Genomic DNA, 21,202 nt, shown 5'->3' on the forward strand with positions numbered 1-21,202 from the left:
GATCGAGGGAGAGCTTATTGTGTGCAGAGCTGCTGTAGGAAAAGGGATGTTGGCTTCAATCCCTAAGCAGCATAAAATGGATACCCCAAGCCGGAAGTGTTTAAGTGGATGAGGTCCGCAAGAGATGTGGACAATTTATTGAATAAAGTGAAATATATATGATATGTTAATAAATTGGATTGTGATAGTGAATATGATTGAGAAATGTTATATGTACAAAATTGTAAATGGAATTGAACATTGGTACCATATTAACTAGTCGGGTTGAGTCAGATATAGTTGCCATGCCATTAAATTGCTTTGTGTATGAGATTATGTATGTAACGATCCAAAATTCAGTGGTGTCGAAAATGGTGGTTTCAAAAACCCTTTCTCCAATGCTCAAGTCCTAAATGTTATTAATTAATATTTATGATTCAATTATAGTATTATATTAAATTTTGGTCTGACGAATTTGTTAATTCAATGTTTGTTAAGGTATAAGTGTTTCAACTCTAAAGTCAGTAGTGTTGGAAAGTGAAGTATCGGGACCACGTTTCCGTATTAAATATTTACAAAGTTATTATATAGGTGAATTGAATTTTGGATAGGTAATTTCGTCGAATTTGTGACTAAGTAAGGTATAAGAACTAAATCGTAAAAGTTACAAAAGTTAATCCCTATTGATTTTTATTTATTAAAAAGGTTAAATAATATTAAACCAAGGATTAAAGTGGCAATAATTCCACCTTAGAAGATAGTGGACAGTTAATGGCTTTGTACGTTAAAAAATATTAAATTATATAATATTTATAACTTAAAGTAATGAAATATATAGTCTACCATATAATTAAAAAGAAAAGAAAGCCATAACTTTCTTCCATTCATCATTCTTGGCAGAATGAAAGAGGAAGAAGAGAACTTGGAGCTTCAGCATTTTCGTCTTTCATTGATAAGGAAATTAAGATCGGTTTTTAGTAAAATTTATGATTTTGTGATCGTGATAGTTCGATTTAGTTAACTCATATATTATTTTTCAAAAATTGTTAAAGTTTCTAAAATTATCGTTTTTGAATTCTTGAAGTTTTTTGTACTGAATAGTTAGATTTTAAGCATAAATGTGACAAATAACTATTTTGTAAAGTGAAATTATCAATTTTGTAAAAAAGGACTAAAATATAAAAATTGAAAATAATGTTGTGAAATGTTGATAAAGAAAGATACCAGAGACTCCATAATGGATGTAATTGAATCAAATTGTAAATCAAAGCTCAAATTTGAAAGTCATGACTATTTCGGTTTTAGGGCCTAAATTGAATAAAATGCAAAACCTTAGGGGACGTCTAAAAAATGAAATTGAATTGATATATGTTTATAACAGGCTATTATAAGATGTTTGGATAATTTGAAATAAATTATTATAGATCGAGAATTGAATTAATCAGAGGATAATCATAAAAAAATACAAATTAGTCCTTAACACCTTGTTTGATGTTGTTTTTTTCCAGGAAAGGTCATATGAGACTTACTTTATTAATTCATGATATGTTTGTATTGTATTGTTTTACTTTTAGTTGAATTGTTATGTAAATAATGTCTTTTGGCATCAAATGGACTAAATCATAAAATCTGAATTACATGACAAATATGAATAGATACGTGATATCAAATGGATGTGACATTGTTATATGATTGGATAGTGTGTATATGATGATGTTACAAAGTTTAAATTGTAAATGGATTGCTATTTAAAATGTGAAAAGTGTGTACATAGCTACAGGGATTGTAATGAATTGTATATGGTAAAAATACCCGAGTGAACGTATTAAAGGATAGGATACGATTAACATGCCAATAGATTTATGTTCGTGTTGTATGGGATATATGTGATGGTACAAAGATATTATTGATTATACCGAAATCCAACATTTGTTACGAATTACCAAGTTATATTGGTATGGTGAAGGGATGTATTGATACTGATTATATGATGCCTATAGGCTTTGCACTTCAGTGCTTTGGTGTGTTGTAGTTTGAGCTCTTACAAGAAAATTTGGTGTGGTATAGTTACCTATGCATCCGAATATATTTATTATAGTTCATCAGACTACTGGATTAATGGAAAAGAGAAATGACAGTGAAATGATATGAGTCTCACGCTCACATGCTTATATGATGAATAAATTATATAAATGGTATTGTATTATGGAATTCATTTGTAAGGTAATTATTGAATAGTACATTACATGCGATCATAATATATTACTTTGTTATACATTAAACTTACCTTATCATTGTAAACTACTATGTCAAGCTAAATTGTATCAAATTATTGGATTGATATGTTTTCAACATGAGAAAATTTGAATAACATGATAAAAAATGGCATAAATTGTATTTGTATATGAATTGAGTATCATGGTCTTGTTGTATTAATTAATTAACCTATTGGCGACTTGTGAAATTGTATATGTATGCATAAAGAAGTCAAATGAATGTCATGTTTTGTACAATTGTGTTTCAATTACTTAAATTAGGTGAAATGTCAAGGTATGTTAAGTTATTTTCATATGGACTTACTAAGCATTCGATATGCTTATTCCATTTACCTTCCTTTTCCTTGTAGGTCACTTTGTAGAACATGTCAAGCCAAATCAACTTTTGAAGCTCACACTATCTCATACCTATTGGTAAATGCTTAAACGTTTTTTAATTTAGATTGTGGAATATATGTCTAGGATGTTTGGATGTGAATATAATGTTTATAAGTGTTTTGGTCTATGTACAAAAAGGTATAATTGCCAATGTTGAGTTTTGGTAACTTGTAATGATCTTGGTATATGATAGCTTGAATAAGGTTATGGCATGAAATTAAGTAAAAGCATGAATTGAAATGTGTGGTAAGTGGTTGAAATGGAAATGCTTTAATGACATATTTTAGGTAACTATTATGAAATGATAATAGCATGAGAGTGATTATGGCTGAGAAGTTTTGAGATTGAAACATGATGTTTATCATGTTAATTATCTTGTTGAATTTGGCATGCTTGACAAATGGTTTGGAATGTATATAGGGTTAATGTATGTACTTGCTTTGATTGGTAGTTTTTGACTTGAACCTTGGTGAATGCTTATTCTTGGTACAGTAATGGTTATATGAAATTGAGTATTTGATGGTGGTTACACATGTATCACTTGAATGGCACATTTTGGTAGTCTTTAGCATGACTATGATATTAGGGATTTGATGATATAATGGGAATGGATGAGAAGGTTACAAGTAAAGAAATTATGTGAATTGGTGTTTATATGATGTATGAATTTATTGAATGAGTTGGGAAGTTGGTGAATAGAAATATATGCATGTTTTGTATTGATTTTCGCAGGTTGGTAATGTGCTCACAAGCACAAGATAAGTTGGTGTAGAATGATATCGAATGACGAGAAATTGGATTGATTTGAATATTGTATAAAAAAGTGTGATATAATTGATATATGATATGTGATATGAATTATGTTATGTGAAATTGGATATATATAAATTGATGATGGAACTAAATGAGATTATGATATTGAATGTGAATTGATAAAATGAAATTGGATTATTGGTACCCTATTCACTGTTCGGGTAGAGTTGACCGCGACCCAGCATGCGTGCACCGGGGCTACGAATCAATACTATTATACTTGAATATCTAGCGGCTTTACTATAAGTGTGAAATGTCAGTTGTAATTTTTATAGTGTTACATGGAACACCCGAGTATTCCAAGGATCGAACCTAAGGGATTGCCAAAATTGGTAAATATGTTTATTAAGTTAATTACAAGTTAAACAATTACTAATCTAATCAAGTTGGAAATTATTAGTGCAAGTTAAAATAAAATAAGATTTGAGCTGAATCTAAATTAACAAATAAAAGTACCAAACTAACTTTCTTCCTTTTTACTAGAAACAATGCAAATGAATTAAAATGATGGTTGAATGAGTCATGGATTTCTAACTAAGCTAATAAACCTATGATGATTATATTGTTTGCTACTCTTAGCTAGAAATCTCCTCCCGATCTCATTTTAAACTAAAAGATACCATCTAAGATCTCTTCTCGGTCTCACTTAGGCATATAGATCTCCTCTCAGTCTTACTATTCAGCATAAGTGTATCAAAGTCCTACACAATAGAGTCTCCTCTCAGTCTCATCTATCTAAATATTCCACTAGAGGCTTCAATTCTAGTGTAATATGCAATTTAATACACTTGAACAAACAACCACTCAAAGCATAGATAATAGCCTAACTAAGTAACCAACTTATCAATCAACCAATAAACAATTCAACACATGATTAAACTGAAATTCCACACAAGTATTTTAACAAACACATGGAAGGCATAAAATATAAAAGATAAGGGTTGAAAAAATGTTCATTAATAGATAAAAATCTGATGAAGTGCGAGTGTCTAATACATCTCCATCCACAATCTTCCTACAAAAATGAAGACAAAAAAATACTACAAGTAAAACAAAAAGAAAAAAAAAAGAGTGAAAAACTAAGCTAAGAAATATGAAAAGTAAAGAACAAATATTCAACCAAAAAATCTATCTTCAAAAGATTATAAACTAGTATTTATAGTCTGCTAACATTTAACCTTACATTGACCATTATGCCCTAAATGAAAAAGACTTGAGCTTGTTTGGATACAAAATTACCCTTGCAATTTTTCACCCGTTGATCTGCCACAATTCATGGTGGCAAATTAGGTTCTTTTCGATACTTAATGAGCTTGTTTTCAGGATAATTTAGTGTTATTGTTTTTAGTTTTACATTTTAGTCTTTAATGTTTACTTTTGGTAAAATAAGCATTTTTACACATATTTTGGTGTTATGATGACTCATTGGGCCAATATAGTCATAGGGTAGGACTGATGAGCCAATTTAGTCTGCATGACACCAATTTCAGGCCAAGGAACATTAGGTAGACGCTAGTGTCGTGATACCAGTATGCAATGTAGCAACCCCTGTAAAGTTCAGTGTCGTAACATTGGTCTTGTGGTGTCGCGACACCACTGTGACAGAGATCAAAATATTGCTGAAGGTGTTTTCATCTACACAATGTAATTTATTCAATTTAATGGCCTGTATTTAACCTAATTAAGGCAGAATGCTAAGGGCCCTTTTTTAGAGAAGATTTTGGAGATTTAATTTTAGTTTCATGTTAGTTTCAATTTAGTTTTAGTTAGCATAATTTTTGTTCTTGTTTCAGACTTGGATTTGCCTTGGTTCCAAGCTTTTGTTTCTTTAGAAATTTATAATTTTTCTTTGGTTTTCACTTGCAATTGACGTTATCTCGATGATTGTTAAAGGGTTTTCAGCTCTAGAGTGCATCCCATATCGAAATAGATCAATTTCTCTTTTCCCTTGTCTTTAGTTTAATATTTGATTTGTATGTTTAAATTGAAGTTAGGAAAATTTGTATTTAGATCCATGAGTAGCTAAACCCGTAGGGAGATTAACTATCGGAGGTAGGATTAATTGACAGAAGAATTAGGGTTTGCCTTAGAATTAGTTAATTAGATAAGTGGTTTTTGTCTAATCAGTTAGAGGCCAAAAGGTAATAACTAGTTAATTATTAGCAGATTCATTAAAACCTAAATTCTGAAGTTAATTATGAACACTAACATGAGTCAATCTTCTGTCTGTCAATTGAGTGAATTTCGATTATTAATTTCATTTGATTTATGCTATCTTTGTTGCTTAATTTTGATTTGGTTTTTTGTGCTATAATTTTAGATCATTACTGTTTAGCTTTGTTAGTATAGAAAGTAGTTTTTGGTTTGATTTAATCTCCCTTGGGTACAATCCTCGGAATACTTCCCGAAATGTTTTATTGTAAACTTTCCTATATTATAATTTGGCTCGTACACTTGCGGACACCGCTATTTATTTTATATATTTTTATTGTAGTATTTCCAGTCCAGACATTTGCACGTCTGGTGGCTGTCACCCATTAGGCATTGGTGTGGTGACACCCAAGCTCTAGTGTCGCGACACCCAAAATAGCTGCTAACTTGTATATCTTAGAGGTCTCGGTAGGACAATCAAATATTTCAATCAAAGTCCTAGTATGAAAATCAGTTAGAATAAATAATAGATTGATCAGTTCCAAAAATTAAAATTCTTCTAGATGGTCATATAGTGGAGGCGGGTGTTCCATAAGAAACTCAAGACATAACTAATAACTAAAACTCCAGAAGAGATTAAGGTATCTGAAACTGAAGATTAAAATAGTGAAAATAAAGAAATCTTGATAAGTTATGTCAATTTGAGAAAATGTGGAATCGATAATAAAATATGTCGACAATGGTTTTGCATGCAATATTATTGTTGAAATAATGAAATAAAAGGATAATCTTGAATAAATCTATTGAAAAATATAGATATGAAATAGATTGATCAAAATAGAAAGATACAACTCAAGTACAATTAAACTCGTGAAATTTTTAGACCAATAATCCAAATACCTAAATGTATAAAGCCAGTGATGGTACAAATGAACTAGTTTTGCAAAACTGGAATAAAATATGAAGTTTTTTTTGCTAAGTTTTGGCATTGAGTATGAAAAGATATAATATTTTTTTGTGGTAGATGTAATAACCTTTAGATATATTATTAAACTGATAATTCAGAAAAGATTTAATTTGCGTCTAATGATTGTTATTATTACAACTTTTTATGAATCACTATATAGTAAATTTTATATTAAAATCTTTGACGGATTTAGAATGCTAGAAGCATATTAAAATTATCGAAAATTGTTCATTTATATGAATTGAAATAAGTTGAACATATGTGGCAAATTTGACTTAGTGAATATTAGTTGAAGGAGGATTATAAAATAATCCAAAATACCTATTTGTATTTTTATAAAAGAATCATGATTCAAGTTTGTTATGATTATTGTTGAAATCCTGAAGAGATCAAAATATATTTCTTCAAAATTTTCATCACTCATGACTTGCAAAAAAATGATAATATAAATGCTTAGCAAATACGTTCAAATGGTCACTTGAAAAGCTAGTATTTAAGATTGAATATGTAGAATATGAGATATTATGTGATGTTTTCATGAGGGGGAGTAAATACGCATTGTTTTCTTTTTTCCTTAATTGAGGTTTTGTCTCATTGGGTTTTCCTGGTAAGATTTTTAACGAGACAACATATTATGCGTATTATAGATATGTATATTCTTTTTTCCTTCACTAGGAATTTTTTCCCAAAAGTTTTTATGTTAGTAAGGTTTTAACAAGACCCATTTATCTACCAATGGACATCCAAGGGGGAGTGCTATGTCAATGTTCATCAAGATTAAGATAAGTTTTGATATACTTTAAATTCTAATAGTAATTAGAAGTAGAGTTCTATTTCATTTATATTTCTTATGTCTATAAATATAGACTTCGGAGAAGCATTGTAAATTATTCTCATTGATCAATAAAATATGCTTTCTCTATTGTTCTCCCATTTTTTTGTTCTTTACTTTTTGTCCTTTTATTTTATAGCAATTTGCGTAACTTCTATTTTTACTTAAAATTTTGAAGTTTATTAAAACTAGAAACTTTAACACATGTATTTGTGAAAATAATGTATTTAGAATATATATTTGTATTTAAATATAATACATAAAAAATGAAATATATGATTCGAAAATAAAATGTATAAAAATATCAAAATAAAATTTTAGTTGAGGAGTAAATTTAAGGTTTTACTAACTCAATTAGCATGGGTTCAAATCTCATCATATGCATATTTTTATTTTTTAAATAAAAATCTAAAATATATCAAATAATATAATTTATTTTAAATTTGAAGAGAAATTAAAATAATTTTCCTAACTGAACTAGGACACAGTTGATAAGTGATACCAATTCAATAAAAAAATTATAAATAATATATATAAAATATTCGATTATATTTATATAATGAAAGAAAATATTTGAATCCGTGAACCAAAATTCTTCTCGATTTCAACAAAAACAAAAGTTGAACATTATTTTCTTTAAATACAATTATAATTATAAATAATACATTGAAATAAATTATAATTAAAATTGTATACACTTATCCCGCATGGACAGGTGGTACCACAAAGAGCTACCTAAAAAGCATTAGTGGATGGCCCTCGACTCACATCGACCAGTGACTAGTCGCCCGAGCATCTCGCCTACTGTTAGGTCACCCATTTTTATTGAGAACACCTTTTCCATCATAAGAGGACCAATGAGGTATAGCAACCTCGTACTACCTCAGAAAGAGGAATGTCAGAGTAGTACCACACTCGACGACAACCTACATAAAATGGCCTTGCCACCTAGCAACAACATGATAATTTTTTAGCCCCTCTAATAAAATTGAAAAATTGTGTATCAAATAATAATCCTAAAAATATATAACAAGGTAATTATCTAATTATATATTTATTGTTTTTAAAATTTTTTACTATACCTAATGTCACTTATGAGTTTGTTTTAACTGCAGCTGTATAGTTTACATGAGGAAAGAGAAGAGAGGGGGGAATAATGTAAATTCAACTCAATTGAATCCAAAATTTATAATTTATTCAATTTGATAATAAGCACGATCCAATCAATAAATAAATAGTTATATATAATGTTTATAAAAAATTATAATTAAGTAGAATATGTATTACATGCATATGCGTGTGAAAACTACGTATTTAGAAATTGAAGTGTATTTAAAAATAATATACAATAAATAATAAAATGTTATAAAATAAAGAGAGATGGAGAGAATAAAGAACAAAAAAAATATGAAAGCAATAAAAATGTACTTTATTGATAAAAATGGATGATTACAATGCTTCATCAGAATCTCTATTTATAGGCATAAGAAGTATAAAAGAAGTAGAAATCTAATTCTAATAAATATTAGAATTTAAAGAATCTTAAAACTGTAACGCCTCGTTTAAATTATTTCTGTATCTGTAAATATCTGTCACAATTGTGTACCTACTTTAGTAGCTAAGTATTTTGGGGGTGTGCGAGAGGTCTTGGATTCAAGTCTCATTTTTGTGAAATTTTTTATTTTTCTAATCCTAGCCTTATCCTTGGTAGATTGGCCTTATATTTTATCTTTGGTAAACTCATATTAGAATGAGCCTGCTGGTTCGAATGGTAAGGGGTTAGTGTATTGGAGGTCCTGTGTTCGAATCCCTGTGTGAGCGAGGGTGTTAATTTTTGCTCAGTTGTCTGATAGAGTTTCTGTAGAGCTAAAATTCTGAGGTGATTGTGAGTTAGTGGGTTAGTGGGATAAAAATAAGGGATATGTTGTCATATCTAAAATTTTTATTTCTTTTCAAAATTTTAATTAATTTTTCTCTTTCCCCAAAACAATCTAACGTTAGTTTCTTTGTTCCCTGCCATTTTCCTTTTCCTCTCATTTCCTGCGATTCTATCTATTTTTATCATATCTTTATTTATCGATATTTTGCTGTTCTTCGTATTATTCTGGTAAGTGAGATTTTGGTTTCTGTAACCTTGATTTACAAAACACTGGTTAGAGCCATATCTTTTGTTTTAGTGAAGTGGTGTATAAGTTAAGGGTTTGTTTTCTGCAAATTTGTGGTGTAGGAGAAGGTTGTGAGTAGAGAAGTTTTACTCCGACAACCTAAATCACGCTAGTGGCTGTTTGTGTTGTCGGTAAGGTCTGTGCATTATTTTGGGTTATATGTCGATTCGTATATTGATTGCTAATTGGTGAATAGGATACTGTTTCTTAGGTTTCGGTAGGCTCGGGATTACTGTAGCATCTAAAATGAACTACGTGTGTACCTTAAATACTAAAAATCAATGTTTGGAGAAAGCCAAAAAAGAGCACTGTCGACGCTACACGGGCGTGTGCCTAGCCGTGTGGTTGGCCATGTGCAAGACACAGCCTTGTGTTTGACGAAGGCATGACCGTGCGCTAGACACGGCCGTGTAATGGTGTGGGTGTGGCCGTGGAGGACTACACAAGCATGCCATATGAGCGTGTGGGTTTTGGGCCAGGCCATGTGGGCCACACGAGCAGGTGGGCCCATAATTTTAAAATTTTTCCTAAAGTTGAAAAGGTCGTTCTGATCGACTGTGAGCCTACCGTAGGGTCGGTAAGGGCTAACCAAACCCTAAATTATGTAAACTGATATTTTGATAGTTTGCTCTGAGTAAGACACCGTTATGTATGTCTTACTATTCTGTTATATATATGATATTTGTACGCAAGCATATTAAGCATGATATTTCTGTATCTGTATTCTGCAATTACAATTGGGATGAGAATCATATATGAGGAAGAAGTGATTTGTACGGCAACTTTTTGTCTATATTCTGACAGCTTGACTACATACTATCTGTTATGTGTCGTATTGACACTATATGGTGTGTAGGGATGGTGGGTGTTTTTAACCTTGGGATGGTCGGAGTTGGTATGTAGAGTATAGGGGTAGGATTTTGTATACTTGTTCTGCATATTTGATTCTGTTATCTGTATCTGTAAAAGACTTAAGTTCGAATATGAATCTGATTGTATATGTGATTTTTGTATGTATAACAAGGCTATTTCTGTTGGGTTACACACTGAGGTTATGAAAACTCACATCTGTTTGTCTGTTCTGTTTAGATAATTTACAGACTTAGGCAAATCGGTGCAGCGGAGTCTCATAGTGACCACTAGACTATGAACTGACTTTAAATAAAGGTTTTGTTTAATTAAAGATTGTTTCTGGAAGTTTTGTAATTAATGGACTCTCTGGACTGTTTGGTTTTGTTTTGGATTTGGGTTTTCGGTTTAACACATTATCTGAGACGGTTAGCTAAAAACATTAGTTTTTACTAAAACAAAGGTTTTTGAAAATACGAACAAGATTTTCAAATATAACGACTTCTATGATTTTCGCAGTAAATTATATTTTGGTAAATGAATTATCTAAATAACGTTTTTGGTAATAGTCATAAATGAATATGGGTTATAAAACTTGAATGATTTATTCGAAACGAATCTATTTTCAAAACACTTCTTTGTGACATCTCCGGATTCGACCATAATGGCTAGGCCGAATTTGGGGTGTTACATTTGGTGGTATTAGAGTCAGGTATAAAACTCAGGATATGAATTTTTGGGTTCGAAAATTGTATTATAAAAAGAATTGGTTTTCAAATAATTTAGATCATTCTAAGTAAGTATGTGGTACACTGAGTCTCCGGCGCTGATCCTGTAAGTATTTCTAAACTTAGATAGAATATTCTGAAAACACTGTAGTTAGCACTTTTTGAAACTATACTGAGCTAGTTAGAGACTAAAACCTCTAGAATACTTCTGAACTTTTGATAATTAGCGTATAAAATATTTGCTAATAAATATTGGAACTGATACATAAAATTTTATAATGTAGACAAATTTGAATATACAATGAGCACTTGTGGAACTCGCGGTCGTGATATCCGTGGACGTGGTAGGGGCCGTAGGGGGCTCGAGTTGAGTCTTTCTCTCTGAGCAGTATGCCAAACTTAGACACGAGTGAGACATTAGTTTTACCTGCTACTAAGATTAGGTCTCAAAACCGCTCAGCTGGGGATGATGCACTATCCCAAGCCATGTTGAGGATGTTGGAGAGGGTCGTTGGACCCCATTCTAAATCTGAGGGCCATGGGTTGGTAACTGAACGGCTCTAATCCAATAGAGCTGAGTTGTTCAAGGGTGTCACTAGAGTCGCCCCTACTATGGTCGAGTATTGGTTGGGGGCCATCGAGAGGATCATGAGTGACATCGACTGTACTCCAAAGGAGAAATTAAATGGTGTAGTCTCTCTGCTTCGCTACGAAGCATATCAGTGGTGGTTGTCGGTTGATGAGGGTAATCAACAGGATCGTTTGAACTGGGATTATTTTAAGACTGCTTTCTAGAGGAAGTATGTGGGGGCGAGCTATGTTGATGCTCGTAGGCTTGAGTTCATAAATCTTACGTAATGTGATAAATTTTTGGCTGAGTATAAGGTCGAGTTTTTAAGGTTGAGCCATTACGCTCGTGGCATGGTAGCATCCAAGTATGAGAAATGCGTTCGCTTTAAGGATGATTTGAGGGATAGTTTGAGGGTTCTGATTGCTCCGCAGTGGGAGAGTGAGTTGCAGTTCTGGTAGATAAAGCGAAGATCGTCAAAGAGGTTGAGCGTGTGGAGCGCTAAAATAGGGATCATAAGAGAGGCAAAAATAAGAGGGATTCGAAGCCTTCTAGTTTTGTTTAGAGGCTTAAGAAATGAGCCAGACCTGATGGGCCTGTTAGAGTGAGGGTTCCTGTTGCTCCTACTGGGATTCAGACATATGGTGGTTGTGGTAGACGCCACCCGGGTGAGTGTTGGAGGAGGTTAATGACTTGTCTGAGGTGTGGGTCTTTAGAGCATTAGATTAGGGATATCCACAGCGTGCTGATCAAATGCAAGCTTTAGGACCGAGTTTTGTACAGCCTTAAAAGGTTGTTCAGCAGCCACCTAGGGACCGTGGATTGGCTAAGGGTGGTAATGGTATGGGCTGAGGACAGAGAGTACCGGACAGAAGTGCTACTCAGACTAAGACGGGACAGTCTGCACTGTTTTATGCTACTTAATATCGAGATGATAGAGATACTCCTGATGTGATCACTAGTACGTTCTTGGTTTTTTATGTTCCTTATACTACTCTGATAGACATAGGTTCTAAACATTCCTATGTAGCTAGTACTGTTTCTGAAAAATTGGGGATTTCTATGGAGTGACTAGTGAGATTACCGTACTAAGTCCATTGGGGCAATCTGTTCGAGTAAGTAGGCTTTATAGGAATATACCGTTAGAAGTGCAAGGGGTTGTATTTCTAGAAAGTCTGATGGAATTACTGTTTGGGGAGTTAAACTTGATTCTGGGTATGGACTGGTTAATTGAGCACCGAGTTAGCTTTGATTGCGCGACTAAGAAGGTCGTTCTGAGGATTGATAATGATAAAGAGGTGGTTGTGATCGGAGAGCATCGAGATTATCTGTCCAATATGATCTTTACTCCTGTGGCTGAGAAATTAGTTCGAAAAGAGTGTCAGGCGTATATGGCATTCATTAGTATTTCAGTTTCAGTTTCTAGGGACTCTTTTATTGGAGATATCAAAATAGTGAGAGAATTTTCGGATGTCTTTCCTGAAGAGTTACTGGGTTTACCTCCGAATTGAGAAGCTGAGTTTGACATTGAGCATCTATCGGGTATAGCTCCGGTGTCCATCGCTCCATACCATATGACACCGAAGGAGCTGACAGAGCGTAAGGCTCAACTTCAATAGCTTCTGGATCCTGGTTTCATTCGTCCTAGTGTGTCTCTATGTGGGGCACTAGTTTTGTTTTTAAAGAAAAAGGATGGTATCATGAGAATGTGCATTGACTACTGATAGTTGAATAAACTGACTATAAATAATAAGTATCCACTTCTAAGTATTGACGACCTGTTTGATCAGTTCCGAGGGGCTTCAGTGTTTTTAAAATATCTCTGATCTAGGTATCATCAGCTAAGAGTTAAGGAAATAGATATTTATAAGACAACATTTAGAACTCGTTATAGGCACTACGAGTTCCTAGTTATGCCTTTTAGTTTGATGAATGCTCCGACTGCATTCATGGATCTGATGAACTGACTTTTTCAACCATATCTAGATCAGTTCGTCGTGGTTTTTATCGACGATATTCTAGTTTACTCTAAAACTGAGGATGAGCATGATGAGCATCTTAGAGTAGTGCTTCAGATACTTTGAGAGAAACAACTCTATGCTAAGTTGAGCAAGTGGGAGTTCTGGTTGCGAGAGGTAACTTTTCTGAGGCACGTGGTTTTTGATGAGAGGATCTGAGTTAATCCTAGAAAGATTAAGGCTATACTTGATTGGAAACAGCTTAAGAATGTATTTGAGATCCGAACTTTTCTGGGTCTTACGGGATATTATCGGCGGTTTGTCGAGGGGTTTGCTCTGATTGCAGCTCCTTTGACTAAGTTTCTGCGCAAGGGTGTTCCTTTTGTCTGGGCTGATGCGCAACAATCGAGCTTTGAGAAGCTTAAGTCTATTTTGACTTAGGTTCCTATTCTGATGCAACCTGAATCTGGTAAGGAGTTAGTATTGTATAGTGATATGTCCACGTTGGTTTGGGATGTGTACTGATGCGGGATGGTAAAGTTGTGGCTTATGCATCCTGTCAGCTTAAGTCATATGAAGGGAATTATTCGATACATGATCTCGAGTTAGCTACTATAGTTTTTGCGTTAAAGATCTGAAGGCACTATCTGTATAGTGAGAGGTATATCATCTACACTAATCATAAGAGCCTCAAGTACCTCCTTACTCAGAAGGAGTTGAATCTTAGACAACGTCGGTGGATTGAGCTGCTCAAAGATTATGATTGCACAATAGAGTATCATCATGGTAAGGCCAATGTGGTGGCCGATGCTTTCAGTCGAAGAGTGATGACTGATTTGAGAGCGATGTTCGCTCGTCTTAGTCTATTCAATGATGGAGGTTTGTTAGTCAAGTTGCAAGTTAAGGTAACTTTGATTAATCAGATTCGGGATAAGCAGTTGAGGGATTAGTCTTTGGTTCTGCGGTTCTGTCAAGTTGAAAGTGGCAGTACATCTGATTTTGGGTTGAATAAGGATGGAGTTCTGTGTTTTCGAGGTAGGGTTTGTGTAACGAATAATTCGGATCTAAAACAGTCGATTCTGATAGATGCACATGGTAACCCCTATGCTATACATCTCGATGGTAATAAAATGTATCGCGATCTTTATGAGTTGTACTGGCAGCAGAATTTGAAACGTGAGGTTACAAATTTTGTTGCTTGTTGTCTGACGTGCCAGCAGGTTAAGGCTGAGGACCAGTTGCTTTTGGGTTTGCTCCAACCTGTTAAGATTCTTTTATGGAAATGGGAACGAGTGACGATGGACTTTGTTAGTGAGTTACCTTAAACACCCACTAAGAAGGATTCTGTTTGGGTCATCGTGGATCGATTGACCAAGTCTGTTCATTTTATTCCAGTTCGGACGGACTACTCTTTACAGAAGTTAGCGAAGCTCTATATCTCTAAGATTGTAAGACTGTATGGGGTTCCTACCTCGATAAATTTTTATAGAGATCCTCGTTTATTTTCTTGGTTCTAGAAGACATTGCATGAGGCTCTGGGTTCAAGATTGGACTTTAGTATTGCGTTCTATCCTTAAATTGATGGTCAATCTAAGAGGGTGATTCAAATACTGGAGGATATGCTTCGGAGTTGTGTGATTGATTTCTTAGATAGTTGGGAGGATTTTCTATGTTAGATGAGTTCGCCTAAAATAATAGTTTCCAGTCTAGCATCTAGATGGCACTTTACGAGGCTTTGTATAGTCGTAAGTGTTGTACTTCCCTATGTTGGACTGAGTTGGGTGAGTGTCGGGTTTTGGGTCCTAAGTTGGTTTCTGAAACTGAAGATAAGGTTAGACTGATTTGGAATCGTCTAAAGGCGGCTTCAAATAGATAGAAGTTCTATGCGGATCTGAAAAGAAGAGATATCGAGTACTCTGTGCGTGACTTTGTATTTCTTAAGGTTTCTCCGTGGAAGAAAGTTTTGAGATTCTGTCGTAAAGGCAAGTTGAGCCCTAGGTTCATTGGGTCGTATCGAATTCTGAAACGTGTGGGATCAGTTGCATATCAATTGGAGCTACCTCTAAAGTTGGACCTTATCCATGATGTGTTTCACGTCTCGGTGTTAAGGTGGTGTCGGTTTGACCCATCTCACGTTGTCTCTATTGAGGAGATTGAGATTAGACCGGATTTGACTTTTGAGAAGGAGCCGATTCATATTTTGGATGTGATATTAAGGTTATGAGGAGGAATTCTATCCCGTTGGTTAAAGTTTTGTGGCAGAATTATGGCACTAAAGAAGCCACGTGGGAACTTGATGACTTGATACATCAGCAGTACCCTCATCTGTTCGGATCAGGTAAATTTCAAGGTTGAAATTTCTTTTAAGGGGGTAGAGTTGTAATGCCTCACTTAAATTATTTTTGTATCTGTAAATACCTGTCACAACTGTATATTTACTTTAGTGGCTAAGTGTTTTAGGTGTGTGTGTGAGGTCTTGGGTTCAAGTCCCATATTTGAGAATTTTATTATTATTCTAATCCTAGCTTTATCCTTGGTAGATTGAGTTATATTTTATCTTTCGTAAACTCATATCAAAATGAGGCTGTTGGTTCGAGTGGTAATGGGTTAATGTGTTGGAGGTCCTGTGTTCGAATTCCTACGCGAATGAGGGTGTTAATTTTTTGTTCGGTTGTCTGATAGAGTTTCGGTAGAACTAAAATTCTGAGGTGGTTGTGAGTTAGTGGGTTAGTGGGAGAAAAGTAAGGGATATGTTGTCATATCTAGGATTTTTATTTCTTTTTCAAACTTTTAATTAATTTTTCTCTTTCCTAAACAAAATCTGACGTAAGTTTCTTTGTTCCTTGCCATTTTCTTTTTCCTCTCTTTTCCTGTGATTCTGTCTCTTTTTATCATATCTTTATTTCTCAATATTTCGGTGTTCTTCGTATTATTCTGGTAAGTGAGATTTTGGTTTCTGTAACCTTGATTTACAAAACGCTAGTTAGAGCCATATCTTTTGTTTTGGTGAAGTGATATGTAAGCTAAGGGTTTGTTTTCTGCAAATTTGTGGTGTAGGAGAAGGTTGTGAGCAGAGAAGTTTTACTCCGACAACCTAAATCGCGCTAGTGGCCGTTCGTGTTGTCGGTAAGTTCTGCGCGTTATTTCGAGTTATGTGTAAATTCATTAATTGATTGCTAATTGGTGAATATAATATTGTTTCTTAGGTTTCGGTGGGCTCAGGATTGCTGTAGCATCTAAAAGTACTTTAAATATGAAAAATCGACGTTTGGCGAAAGCTCAAAAAGGGTACTGTTGACGCCACATGGGCATGTGCCTGGCTGTATGGTTAGCCATGTGCGAGACACGGTTGTGTGTTTAACGAAAGCATGACCTTGCGCTAGACACGCCCATGTGGTGGTGTGGGTATGGCCGTGTGGGCCACACGGGCTAGGCCAAGCAGCGCGTGTGGGCCCACACGAGCAGATGGACCCATAATTCTAAAATTTTCCCTAGGGTCACAAAGGTCGTTCTGATCGACTGTGGGCCTACCGTAGGGTCGATAAAGGCTAACTAAACTCTAAATTATGTATTTGATATTCTAAGAATTTGCTCTGAGTAGGACACCATTATGCATGTCTAATTATTTTGTTATATGTATGATATCTGTATGTGAGCATGTTAAGCATGATATTTTTGTATCTGTATTATGTATTTACGATTGGGGTGGGAATCGTATATGGGGAGGAAGTGATTTGTATGGCGACCTTTCGCCTATATTCTGCCAGCTTGGCTGCATATTATCTGTTATGCATCGTATCAACACTATATGGTGTGTAACGATGGGTGGGTGTTTTTAACCCCACATAATGTGATAGGATGGTCGGAGTTGGTGTGTAGAGGATGGGGGTAAGATTCTATATATCTATTTTGCATATCTAATTCTGTTATCTGTATCTGTAAAAGACTTAAGTCCGAATCTGAATCTGACTGTATATGTGATTTCTGTATGTATAGCAAGTCTATTTCTGTTGGGTTACACACTGAGGTTACGAAAACTCACATCTATTTGTCTGTTCTGTTCAGGTAATCCACATACTTAGGCGAATCGGTGCAGCGAAGTCTCGTAGTGACCACTAAACTATGAACTGTCTTCAAATAAAGGTTTTGTTTAATTAAGGATTGTTTCTGGGAGTTTTGTAATTAATGGACTCTCTAGATTATTTGGTTTTGTTTTGGATTTGGGTTTTCAATTTAACACTTTATTTGAGACGGTTAGCTAAAAACATGGATTTTTATTAAAACAAAGGTTTTCTGAAAATACAAACGGGATTTTCAAATGTAATGACTTTTTTGATTTTTGCTGTAAATTATGTTTTGGTAAATGAATTATCTAAATAACGCTTTCGGTAATAGTCATAAACGAATATGGGTTATAAAACTTGAATGATTTACTTGAAACGACTCTGTTTTCAAAACCCTTCTTTGTGACATATCTGGATTCGGCCATAACGTCTAGGTCGGATTTGGGGTATTACAAAAACTTTATCTTGATCATGATAGACATCACATCCACTTAATAAGATATTCATAACACTCTTCTTTGAATGTCCATTGGCAAAAAATGTGCCTTGTTAAAACCTTATTAGGAAAAAACCTGTGGAATAAAAACCTAATGAAGGAAAAAGAGTATACAATCTATAATACACATAATATGCTACCTCATTAAAAACTTTACCAAGAAAACCCAATGAGACAACCTCGGTTAAGGGAAAAAGAGTACAACGCTTAATTACTCCCCCTTATGAAAACGTCATATATTTTCTCATAATCTACGTATTCAATCTTGAATACTAGTTTTTCAAATGACTATTTGGATGTATTACTAAGCATTTATATCATCATTCTTTTGAAAATCATGAGTGAGGGAAAATTTTGGGGAAAAATATTTTGATCTCTTTAGGGGCTTTAACAATAATCATAGCAAACTTTAATCATAACCCTTCTATATAAATGCAAATATGTATTTTGGATCATTTTATAATCTTCTTTCAACTACTATTGACTAAGTCAAATTTATCATATATGTTCAACTATTTCAATTCATATAAATAAATAATTTCCTCGAGAATTTCAATATGCTTTTAGCATTCTAAATCATTCAAGGATTTTAATATAAACTTTACTATATAGTGATTTATAAAGGCTGTAACAACAACCATTAGACACAAGTTAACTCTTTTATGAATTGTCAAAATAATATGTCTAAAGGTTATTGCATCCACAACAAAAGAATATTATATCTTTTCATAATCAATGTCAGTACTTAGTGAAAAACTTCATATTGTTATTCCATTTTTGCAAAACTATTTCATTTGCACCATCACTGGCTTTATACCTTTAGATATTTGGACTACTTGTCCAAAAATTCCACGAATTTAATTGTACTTGAGTTGCGTCTTTATATTTTGATCAATTTATTCCATATATATATATATATATATATATTTCTCAATAGATTTATTCAATATCTTCCTTTTATTTCATTATTTCAATAATAATATTGCATGCAAAATCATTGTTGACCACTTTTATTATTCAGTTCCACATTTTCTCGAATTGACATAACTTATCGAGATATCTTATTTTCATTTTTTTAAAATTCAGTTTCAAGTACCTGAATCTCTTCTATAGTTTTACTTATTAGTTATGTACCGGGTCTTTTCTAAAGCACCCGCCTCCACTATATGACCATCTAGAAGAATTTTCATCTTTGGAACCGGTCGATCTATTATTTATTCTAACTGATTGTCCTCCTGGACTTTGATTCAAATTAAAATATTAGATGGTATATGACACTTGGTTATTCTTATTAAGTTTGTAAATATATATAACAGTTAACTTGTAATGAGTTATCCTTATTGAACTTCTGGTTCAAATTATGCTCCCCTTAACTCATTACAAGTTATTATTTCTCTCCCCCTAATTTCGGGAAAACTATCGAATCAAAATTGTAATCACAAATCATGTTATAATTGAATCTCGAATACATTCAAAACATCTAATAATATAAATAAACTTGTAATTAATACATATTCTTAACTTTCTTTGAGGATTCACTCATTTTTGTGCGTTGTGGTGGAGCAATTGGAACATATACGCACATACAAAAATTCAAAGATGAGAAATATTTAGCTCTTGATTAAAAACCAATTGTAATGGGGAGTATTTATAACTTATTGGCTTGATGCGTACAACACATAAATCAACATAATCTCATGTCGAAATAGGAAGTTTAGTTCTCATAAGTAATGGTCTAGATATTAATTAGAGGTGTTTAATCAATAATTTTTCTAAACCATTATGTGCAAACTTTTACAAAAAAATTTCAAACTCAATCAATAAACTCATCAGTATTAGCAAGATGAATTGGCTTAATTGCATGATCTAAAATTAATTATTTAAACAAGTAATCTTGCAAACGATAGGTTGCAAATTGATAACATATATGTGATTATATTGTAGATGCATCTACCAAAATCATATAATATTAAAATCATCCACATGGTGGATGAATGAGCCCATATTCATTTCAGAAATGCAAGACATTAATCTCAACTTTAGTTGGTGAGTTTCTAATAATCAATTTTCATTGAGAACACACAAATGAATAAGAAATTTTTTTTTAAATTAAAAAATCTTCTGGTCCTTTAATGAATTTCCATATAAATTTTCAATTAATTTTTGCATCATATATGATCTAAGATGATCTAACTGGTCACACCAAATAGTAAATGTATTTGTATTAGTAAACTTTTGGTTTACTTCAACATGTTTTTCAATTGTACTAATAATGTAAATATAAATTTTGACAATTGATAATTTTATTGTCATTCTTTTTTTATTTTGTATCAACATATAAATACTATTGTAACATTTACTACTAGAAATGTCTAAATCAATGTGAAGCCTATAATGCCACTAAGTCAATAAGTAAATATCGAAATCTTCAAATATCTAAAAAAAAATTTGCAACTTCAGGTGCATCCAACCATAGCGAGTTTTAGATAAAATTATTATATTTTATTACTTATAAATAGATCTGTCACAGTCAAATATTTTGCTTCCAACCCTTTAATGGGGATGATGACAAAAGAAGATCACAAAGGTTATAAAATAAATATAAATTAATAATACAATCCTCTTTTTCTTCCTTTCAAAATAGATATTTATAGCAATAACGATTCATATTAAATATAATATTTTCTTCATTCACAATCTCAATATATGATCCATTATAAATATCTTTTAAAACCAACAGATTAACCATCCCAAGATATTAATATATTAGCTCTTCTAGAGCTTTCGTCTAATTTTGTACTATCAACTATTGGAATAATATTTGTTTGTTTAGTACCAAATAAGATGAATACTTTCTATCTATAATGATAGAACTTATTAATTTTCATATATTTTCTCAAAGAATATTAATAGAAATAAAATATTTGTGCATTTATCACATATGTGGCCAATAATATTTCATATCACATCGATAATAT

The sequence above is a fragment of the Gossypium arboreum genome, chromosome 4 (genome assembly GCF_025698485.1).
Source record: "Gossypium arboreum isolate Shixiya-1 chromosome 4, ASM2569848v2, whole genome shotgun sequence".
NCBI lineage: Eukaryota > Viridiplantae > Streptophyta > Magnoliopsida > Malvales > Malvaceae > Gossypium > Gossypium arboreum.